This window comes from Spermophilus citellus (assembly GCF_964194105.1).
Source record: "Spermophilus citellus genome assembly, chromosome: 7".
NCBI lineage: Eukaryota > Metazoa > Chordata > Mammalia > Rodentia > Sciuridae > Spermophilus > Spermophilus citellus.
The window spans coordinates 148,449,408-148,460,160 of record NC_138188.1 but is presented as its reverse complement, the minus strand read 5'-3'; the positions used below and the strand labels follow the sequence as shown (position 1 = coordinate 148,460,160).

The 10,753-nt window shown below is 36.4% G+C and overlaps 1 pseudogene across 1 annotated transcript; it reads right to left on the bottom strand.

Annotated features, from left to right (window-relative positions):
* Nucleotides 1–1,533: 1,533 nt before the first annotated feature.
* LOC308653420 (RNA polymerase II subunit A C-terminal domain phosphatase SSU72-like) lies at nucleotides 1,534–2,112 on the bottom strand (annotated as a pseudogene). The gene has a single exon. The product of its transcript is annotated as an RNA polymerase II subunit A C-terminal domain phosphatase SSU72-like (transcript).
* Nucleotides 2,113–10,753: the final 8,641 nt, after the last annotated feature.

Sequence of the window (10,753 nt, the reverse complement as noted above, 5' to 3'; positions counted from 1 at the left end):
AGACTATTTGATTCTTAATAATGAGAAGGGTTTGTTTAATGTACATAGATGCTCCATTGTTTGGGACATAACAATTTGTGATCATTATATCTTGTTGATGTATGATTCCCTTAAGCAATATTACCTTCTTTGTCTCTTCTGATTAATTTTAACTTGACCTCCACATTATCTGATATAAGAATAGTAACCCCCGCTTGTTTACAAGATCCATGTGAATGGTCTATTTTTTCGCATTCACCCTGTGAAGTGAGTCTTTTGCAGACAACATATTGTTGGGTCTTGTTTTTAATCCAATCTACCAACCTGTGTCTTTTGATTGAAGAGTTCAGACCATTTATATTCAATGTTATTATTGAGAGATAATTTTTATTTCATGCCATTTTTAATAGTGTTTAAATTGGATTTGATTCTCCTTTGATTGACCATTCTTCCAGTATAATTCTTCTCTGTGCTGTTTTTAATTTTTTTACTTTTCATTTCTACTTCATGAAATATTTTTCAAGTATGTTTTATAGTGCAGGCTTTCTAGTGATGAATTCTTTTAGCTTTTGTTTATTATGAAATGTTTGCATTTCATCTTTAATTTTGAAGCTTATTTTTAGTGGCTATAGTATTTTTGGTTGGCATTCATTTTCTTTCTGAGCTTGCTATATATTATTGCAAGTCCTCTTAAATTTAAGCATCTGGTTTGAGAAATCAGCTGAAATCTGAATTGGTTTAACTCTAAATGTGATCAGTTGTTTTTCTCCTGCAGTTTTTAAAATTCTATCCTTATTCTGTGTTAGGAATTTTCATAATAATGTATCTTGGAGTGGATCTGTTGTGATGTTATATATTTGGAGTCCTGTATGCTTTCTGTATTTGAATTTCCATTTCATTCTTAAGGCTTGGAAAATTTTCTGATATTATTTCATTGAAAAGATTGTGCATTCCTTTAGTTTGCATTTCAGATTCTTCATCTAACCTGTTATCTCAGATTTCTTGAATATTTTGTTCATGGTCTCTTAACATCAGTTCTCTATGGTCAACTTTATTTTCAATATTATGTACTTTATCTTGAGGCCTGAAAATCTGTCTTTAAAGTGGTCTCATCTATTTGTGGTGCTTTTTATTGAATTTTTAATTTGGTTTTTGATTCCTTTATTTCAAGAATTTCTTCTTGGTTCTTTTTCAGAACCTCTTTCTCTTTATTGAAGTGATCTTTTTCTTTTCTTTTCTTTTCTTTTTTTTTTTTTTTGGACAACTAGCAGAACCTATTTATTGGGTAATTCCAGGTTCTTTTCTTTAAGATACAGCTCGTTGCTTTATTCAGATATTTGTACAACTCCAGCAATTGGGGGGAGAAGACGGCAAGGCAGAGCATCAGGCACACCCTAGGGCAGTGGACGGTAACTGACATTTTCTTTTGGTAATGATCTTTAATCTGGCCGTTCTGTGTACCTTTTCATCCTATATGTACAGTCCATACACTGTCCACCAAGAATGCTTCAGAGTAAAGACATTTTGGGAGGTGGAGCATGAAGGAGGTGGAGCTCAGTGGAAGCAGACTGTGCAGGAAGGCCCTGCTGTTCCTCTCCTGGAACTCCTGCAGCAGCTCACCAATCTCATTCTCCATGTCCTCCATGTGCTGGATACACTGGCAGAGCTCACAGATGAAGAAGGCTCCCAGGGTGGCCTCCTCATGGTTGTCGTGGATGTCCACATGGACCACGTGCACTGGGTGGCAGGTCTCCTGCTCTCTGGAGTTCAGATCTTCCACCACCTGGTCTAGACTCTCTTCACAGGTGAGGATCAGGTCAAACAGGTCCTTGCAGTTCTGGAACCTTTCTGACAAGGCTCAATTCTCTTATTTCTGTCCAACATGTGCAAAATGCCATTCTGCGTATAGAGTTCTTTGTCTTTCCTGAGAAGATCATTGTACATCCGGTCATATGTAGTTTTGCAATCATAGACATTGGGCTCGTCAGGTGCTGGTCCTAGGAGCTTCACATGAGTTCCTGATCTGAAGGACCTGATGCTGAATCCCTGCTTGCTGAGGATGTTGTGCACCTCCATGCTCAGATTCTGGTTACTGCAGCATACCACTGCCACCCGCAGTGAAGATGACAGCATGGTGAAGGCCACACAGTCTGCCAAACCGCTCAGGGGCTCCCACGGAGCCACGGGCTTCCACACAAGCAAGATGGTAGCCGCAAGAAGTCCTGATGGTTCACTTTCTGTATTTTCTTTCTGATTTCACACCTCACATTATCTTTTAGCTCATGTAATAGTTTAACTATAAACTTTCTGAATTTCTTCTCTGACATTTCCTCCACTATGGCGTCAATGAAGTTAGTTGTTGAAGCATTTGGGTTGTTTAGGATGGTTTGCTCCCTTGCTTTTTCATATTGTTTGTATCTCTACCCATCTATTAGTATAGTTCTGACTTCTTCTTTTCAGTGAAGGACTACTTTGTGAGCTTCTTTTTCTCAAGAGCCCTGGGGTTGGGTGAATATCCAGTTAATGATATTTTAATTCAGTATTTGACCTCTGTTGATCCCAACATCATTACTACTTTAAGAGATGCCACTGAACCCTATTTACTATAATCACTGCTGAGCTACCCCTTATTCTATTCAACCTTATAAAAACAAAATTTTGGTGCAATTTTTCTCTTCAGTTTCTCAAATTCAGGTATAAACCTTTAGTAAAGTTCTGGAATAGGTCCAAAAATTATTTGTTTAGTTTCATAAACTTACTATTACCTTTAAGTGAGAAAAAAGAAAAAAGGAAGAAAGATTAGGCAAACGAGGGGGTGGGAGAGAATCTGTCAATGGTAATTTACACCAAGGTAGAAAGGAGAAATAGAGGAATGGGTATTATTTGAGGTAGTAGCAGATAGTGAAAGAGGAGGCATAGGCAGTAGAATCAGGCATAAACTAGACCTAGGAAAACAAAGATAGGAAGATTGATTCCTATTAATGCTTTAAATCATTAGATGAAATACATTCAAATGGGTTGAAGGTACAATGTTTGCTATTGGGTTAACAATTATCAAATTAAGGAGTTATTTACATGATCAAAGTTAACATTAGATTGTTTATTCTATAACATGTCAAGGTGAAGAAAATTCTTGTTGAATCTTGGTTTGGATTTCATTGGGGCTTGGACATTTAGCAGATGATCATACATCTTTGGCTGTGGATCTCTCCCAATTTTCAGGGGCACAGAAGCCAATTCCCTAGTTGCTATGAACCTCCTACCAACAGCTTCTAGTTTTTCAACTCAGGGTCCTGCAGCTGATTGCTTGGAGGGTGCAGTTTGTGAGTTGGCTGATTCTTTTGTGTGCAGTACTTTAGGATGCAGGCTCTGAAGTGCCCCTGAGTTTGCCATGGGTCACTGTGTACCTGTTCCCCTCTACTAGATTCTTTTCATGGTAGTGAAGATCCTGGTGACTGTCTGTGAGTGCAGAAACTCTAGCTGTGGATTTTCCATGGGTGGAAAATCTGTAGTACAGAAGTATTCTCCAGGTTGACACCACTCTCTGAGGTACTGTAGTAAAAGGTGTCTAATGGTTCACCTGAACTCTAGTTTCCACTGCTTCAGGTTGTGAATGGCATATGTTGATTCCCTCTACTTACTAGGTCTGATGCAAGGTCCTGCAAGTATCCAAACAATGCCCTGTCACTCGACAGCTGCAATCAGGGTTCAGGTTGTGCATGTTAATTTTGTTATCATCCCATTTCTGCTGTGTAGCCTCTGGCAATTTCCTGCTGGGCCTGTATGTCACTGGATTTTCTGGCAGCTTCCCTCTGGTATGGCACTCTGATCCCAGGGACCGTCCCTAGGCTTCCCTTGATGCCTCCCCCACAGTGTCAGTGGTTGAGTCTGGTCAATCTGCTTTCCTTGGTTCAGGGCCAAAGTTGCTTGAGATGAGTGAGCAAGCAGACAGTGCACAGGGTTTTTCACCCATGCCTGGGTCCTAGAGGCTGAGCAAGGTTATATGCACTTGCTCCACACAGCTCCCCACCAGCCTGTTAGTTCCCCGTGTTCATGGGGGGATGAGGATTTCAGCAATTTACAATTAGTCATGGTTCTTCTAGAAGTTCTTTCTGGCTGAATTAAGTGGTCCCACTGAAGTCGACATCCCCTTGGTTTAATTTGCATCTGTCTGGACGTGGGATGACACTGTGCTGATTTAAGGGGGTGACTGGTCAGCTGAGGGCTCCACAAGATGGCTGCAGACCCCTGGCTCAGCTTTCTTTTCACCATTTGGTTTTAAGCTGTTTGTGCTGTTTTGAGGAGCCTTCTGTTAAGGTAACATTTTAAATCACATATGTCTTTCCAACCTTTTTAAGTAAGTAAGCTTAAGGGAATATCTGCTCCCCCTTTTCCACTCCCCCTTCTCATCCACAGGTCCAGGTTCCCAGTTGTTTGCTACTCTGACCTACCTTCCAGTCTCTCCAGGTCTCAGAGTATGTAATATCAAGTCTTAGAGCTATTTATTTTGTCACTCACCTCCCAATGCTGCTTTTCCTTCACTACTTCCTTTCTGTGTTGTGAGGAGATCAAGACTCACTGTGTAGCTCGCTTCCACCATTTTCCTTCTCAAATAAAGCTTAAAGTATATATTTATTAAAAGTTTTTAAATGTAACCAGTCGGCCGGGCATGGTGACATATGCCTGTAATCCTAGCAATCTGAGGGGCTAAATGAAACAAGAGGATCAATCACAAGTTAAAGCCAGCCTCAGCAACTTAGCAAGGCCCTAAGCAACTTAGGGAGACAATGTCTCAAAATAAAATATTAAAAGAGCTGGGAATGTGGCTCAATACCAAAAAAAATGCAAACAGTAGAAAAAAGCACACTCAGAATGAAAGACTTTAAAGTTATCATAATTATCACAAGGTAAAGACATTATATGATATTATATGAAAATAAAATTACAGATAAATATCCCTTGTGAACATAGATATAAAAATCCATAGTCAATTAAAATACATGAAAGGAAAAAACACACAATAATTATTGGGGTTCATCCCAGTAATGTAAGGTTGGTTTAACATTAGAAAAATGATGTCATCATATTAATAGACTAAAAGTGAACAATCACGTGATTGTCTCTATAAATGCAGAAAAAATATCTTTGATGAACTTCAATGCTTATTTGTGATTTAGGAAAAAAAATCCCACTTTCAGCAAACTAGGCATAAAATAGAACCTTCTCAATCTAATAAAAGACATCTATGAAAAATCTAAAAACAATAACATACTTACTAGCAAAAGACTGAAAGCTTTTACTCCAAACAAATAAACAAATAAAAAGGTATTTAGGTTGTGCCGCAGTCTGGCTGGGCACAGAATCACGAGCCACTCAAGCAGGAACAAAACTTTATTTTTGAAAATGCCGCCAATACCCCGGACACGTCCGGGAAGAAACCGGTCCACCAACGCAGTTGCGTTCTCCCGAAACGGGAACACAAGTTCCTCCCCTGGAATTCCCTCCTACTGCACTTCCCCAACCAATAGCAGGCCGAGGTGAACAGCAGGAGTCCAATGTCCATATGAATGCAAATCTTAACGTAATCATATCATCTCAATGGCTAGCTGGTGTCACCTTACAACCAAAAGTGCCATGCATCATATTACTTGGCTGTGGCTCTTAGTAAGGTTGCAAAGGAAAGAAATACAAGTGTTCTTATTTGCAAACAACATTATTGTCTACATAGCAAATTCTAGAGTCTACAAAACATCTCCTCAAAATAATGACAAAGTCACAAAATTCAAGGTCAACATACCAAAATCAGTAGTATTCTTATGTACAACTAGTAAATGATTAGAAATTAAAGGCAAACATCATTGGAATATAATAAAATATGAAAACAAAGTGACAAATTTTTTAAATGTGTAAAACATGCAAATAAAAACTGCTAAGCATTACTTAGAAAAATAATTAAAGATAAATAGACAAATGGGAATATATGTTCATGAATCAAAAGAACCAAAATTCTTAAGCTAATAGTTCTCCATAAATTGATCAACATAATCCAAAATATCAGCAGTATTTCTCATAGAAATTACAAGAAGATCAAAGATGTAGACAGAAATATAAAACACCTAGAATACAGTAAAAAAAAAAAAGAGGGAGGATAATTGAAAGTCTTTTGAAACAGAAAAAGAAAGTTGAAAGTCTTATTCTCAAATAATACAAAACTAACAGACAATATAAAGCTAAAGTAATTAGGAGCCTTCTATTACAGTACCATTTTAAATCACGTTTGTCTTTCCGACCGTTTTTAAGTAAGTGAGCTCCCCCACATTGCCCCTCTCCCCTTCTCATCCACAGGTCCAAGTTCCCAGTTGGAGGACTCACAGTTGGAGGACTGACTATATTGATATGTAAACTAAAGGAACAGAAGAGTGAGTTCAGAAATAGATCTACACATACACAGCTCATTGATCCCAACAAAGATCTCAATGGTATTTCAATGTGAAAAAGTTACTATTTTCAACATGTACTAATGGAAAATTAGATATTAAGATAGCAAATAAATAAATAAATAAATAAAACTGAGAGAGAACCTTAACTTTCGTCTTTAGACCTTATCCAAAATTTAATTCAGAAAGAATTACAAACCTAAGTGTAAGCATTGAAACTTTAAGACTTCTAGAAGAAAAAATGAAAAATATTTGCTACCTTGGGTTACACTAGATTTCTTTTTTTAAAAGGTATAAACTATAAAATAAAAATACTAATGAATTAGACTTCAAGAAGTTTGATCTTCAAAAGTTAATGTTGAGGGGCTAGGGTTGTAGCTCAGTGGTAGAGAGCTTGCCTAGCAAATATGAGGTACTAGGTTCGATCCTCAGCGCCACATAAAAATAAATAAATAAAATAAAGGTATTGTGTCTGTTTACAACTAAAAAAAATATTTTTTAAAAACGTTAATGTTAAGAAAATAAAAAGGCAAGTTATTGACTGGAAGATAATGTACAAAAATATAGCTGGTAAAAGATCTGCTTCAAGAATAGATACGGAACTTTTACAATTCAGTAAGGCAAACACTCGAATAAAGATGTGGGAGGAAGGAATTCAAACAAATGCTTCATCAGACAATATATTGAAATAGTAAGAACATGAAAATATGATCAGCATTACTGTTCTTTTCAGAAATACAAATTAAAACTCCATGGAGAAACCCCAGAACACTCACTGGAATTAAAAAAAAAGAAAAAGAAAAATAAAAAAAAAGGCAATACCATCTTTGTCTGTTTTCTATTACTATAACAAAATTGCCTGAGACTGGGTGATTTATACAAAAAAGAAATTTGTTTTCTCTCAGTTCTGAAGGATTGGGTGTTGTGTCTTCATTTGGTAGAAGAGTGAAAGAGAGCAAATCTACTACCAACCCTTTTGTAAGGGTCAGAACCCGTTGATGAAGGGAAAACCCTCATAACTCAATCACCTTCCCAGTGTTAGTGCATTAGGGTTTAAATTTCCAACATATGAACTTTGGGGAACACATTTAGACCATAGGAAAAAATTAAATGCTTGTTATGTTACTGTTGGAAATGCAAAATGATACACTCGTACAAACAGGTTTGTCAGGTTTTTTTTTTTTAATGTAAATATACTCTTCTCATATAACTCAGCTGGCTCATTCCTAAGTATTAATTCAAGAGAAATGACAACATATGTCTGATGCCATGTGCTTGAATGTGAATAGCCTCTTATTAATGAATAGCTCCAAATTAGTAAACAACCCAAATGCTGATCAGCTAATTAATACAAGCAAATTACTCCTATCTATATAATAGAATAAGTGAAAATAGACACAATGACTTCATGCTATAGTATTCCATTTGTATAAAAGTCTAAAAAGAGGAAATTATAATGATAATAAATCATTTAGTTTTGCCAGGGATAGGAATAGGGAGAGAGAATTGACTAGAAAAAGCAAGAAGGAACTTTCAGGAGTAATTGATATGTTCTATGCTAGGACTGTGGTGGTAATTACACAATTGTGTATGCTTAGCAAAAATTAAAATTATAAACTTAAAGTGATAATTTTGCCTCATTAAAGGGTGATTTTTATAAAAGCAGGAAATCAGAAAAAAAAGTCATATTCCACAATAGAGTACATTCCATAATAGAGTCTAACTTCATAGATAGGATGCTTAATATTATTAGTATAGAATTATTATAACTTTGAAAAACTCATAAAATCTACCCAAAACTAAGAGAGATAATATGATAATTCATATGAAATCAATACAAAAAGAATATTGAGCCTTCTTATATGCACATAACTAGCAATGAGAAACTAACTTATAATAGGGGGAAATGTCATGTTACAATTCCTTTTAGTGTCCACCAGGAGTTCCTGTGTCGGAAACTTCATTAAACAACTCCCAGGGTTGAGGGTATAACTCAGTTGGTAGAGTGCATGCCTCACATGCACAAGGCCTGTGATCAATCCCAAGAACCACAAAAAACCACTCCTATGCTAATTATTTGGAGGTAAGACCTTTGAGAGCTAATTAGCACTAGATGAAGAGTTAGGGTGGGGTCCCCAGAATGGCATTGGTGGCTTTATTATAAGAGGAAGAGAGGCTCCGGCTAGCACGTTTGCTGTGTCTCGCCATAAGATGACCTGCACCATGTTGTGATGAAGCACAAGGCCCCTACCAGATACTGGTGACATGTTCTTGGACTTCCCAGAATCCAGAACCATGAGCTAAATAAACCTCTATTCTTTATAAACTACTCAGTCCTTGGTTTTTAGTTATAGCAAGAGAAAACAGACTGACACATTACATTCCAAAAACTTATAAAATACAAAACACATATATAATATCTATATGAAAAAAGCTTTAAGTCACTCCTACAGGAAAATTTGAATAACTGGAAAGGTGAACTCTGTTCTTGGTTAGAAACACCTTGTGTTAAAAACTTGTTTTTTTCCTAAATTGAATTAAAATTAAATTCAATCTTAATCAGTGGGATAAATTCTAGAAATAATCCCAAATACATATTCTAGTTTTTAATATAATTTAACTGGTAGCTCATATCATTGGAGAAGATACAGATTATTTAATATATGATACTGGGGTAACTTTTAAGCTTTTGGAAAATATAAGTTTAAGTGCACACTTTGTTCCTTAAGTCACAATAAATTCCATTTATATCAAAGATTTATATGCTAAAAATAAAATCATAAAGTCAGAAGAAAATATGGGTTTTTTATTATCTGAGTTGGTAAGATCTATCTAAGCATACATAAAATTCAAAATTCAGAAGATAAAAACATAAATTTGACTACATAAAAATTTTAACTACCTTTGATGCAAAAATGTACTGTAACTAAATTCAAATGATAAATACAAATGAGGGGAAAACAAATTTGCAACACAAATGACAAAGGGCTAATAATATTCTTAAAATTAAAATTAGCTTTTATAATGTTAATAAAGGTAACTAATTTGTAAAAAAAAAAAAATGTAGCAAACAAGAAGAGGTAATAAGAGAAAAAAGTACAAGGTAGCCCATAAAATAAAAAGGTGTTCAACCTCACTTATAATGTAAGAAATTAATGTTAAATTGGAATGTAGTGCCATTTCTCAGAGATACAAGAAGCCAAAATTTGCTAATATTTGGTATGTCCACTGTACAACATCTGATACAATAAGCAATAGAACAGAGATTTATAATCATGAGGGAGCCAGAGTTGCCTTACATGGAATTAAGTGTTCCACAAAATGACAGTGTGGCCCCTGCCCCCAATTTAATGACATAAATTGCAGAGTCTGCACTTCTGGGTACCTTCAACCAAAACCAGAGAATTCCAGGTTCGCTTCCAAGAAGCTTAAAGGAAGTACTGGAAAACTGCACCCTCACTTTTATCAAGCTCTTCTGAAGCAGTTCTCAAATTTTAGCAAGCATCAAAGTTATCGGCAGAACTTACCAAACCCTGATTGACAGGCTCTGCCTGCAAAATTTCTGATTCTGGGAAGTCTAGGATGGGACCTGAGAACCTGTGATTCTAACAAATTTCTTAGGTGGTGCTGATGCTTCTGGTCCCAGGACCTCATTTTGAGCGGTGAATGCCCTTTGCCCGACGTTCTTGCTATTTCAGTGGTAAACTAAAGTGAACGCAGCACTGATAAACCAGACCACCCCTGGATTATCTGGTCAAGCTCGCAGCTCTGGTTTGAATGTATCCCCCAAAATTCATGTGTTAGAAACTTAATCCTCAATACAATAGTGTTGAAAGGTAAAACCTTGGGAGGGGATTAGGCCATAAGGGCTCTACCTTCACAAATGGTTCAGTGCTATTCTCAGGGAAGTAGTTTTATTATCTCAGAGTGGGTTTGTTATAAAAGTGAGTTTGGCCCCTTCTGTCTCTCTCTCCCATGCTTTGTTCTGCCATGCAATGCCTTTTACTATGTTATGATGCAGCAAGAAGTCCCTCATCAGACACAACTCCCTGATCTTAAACTCCCCAGTCTCTAGACCCATGAATCAATAAATCTCTGTCCTTTATTTATTTTGTTATGTGTTCGTTACGGCATTCTTATGTATTTTGTTACAGCAACACATAATGAACTAAGACTTACCAATGCTGGTAAAGACATCCATAATAAAATATTTTCCCTCCATCCTAATGGGAAGTTCGGTCCTTTGCAATTTGGCAATATTTCTCAAAATTCATGTTTATATTCTTGGCCCAGAAATTTCATTCCTAGATATTTATCCTGTAATATTTAATCCCCCA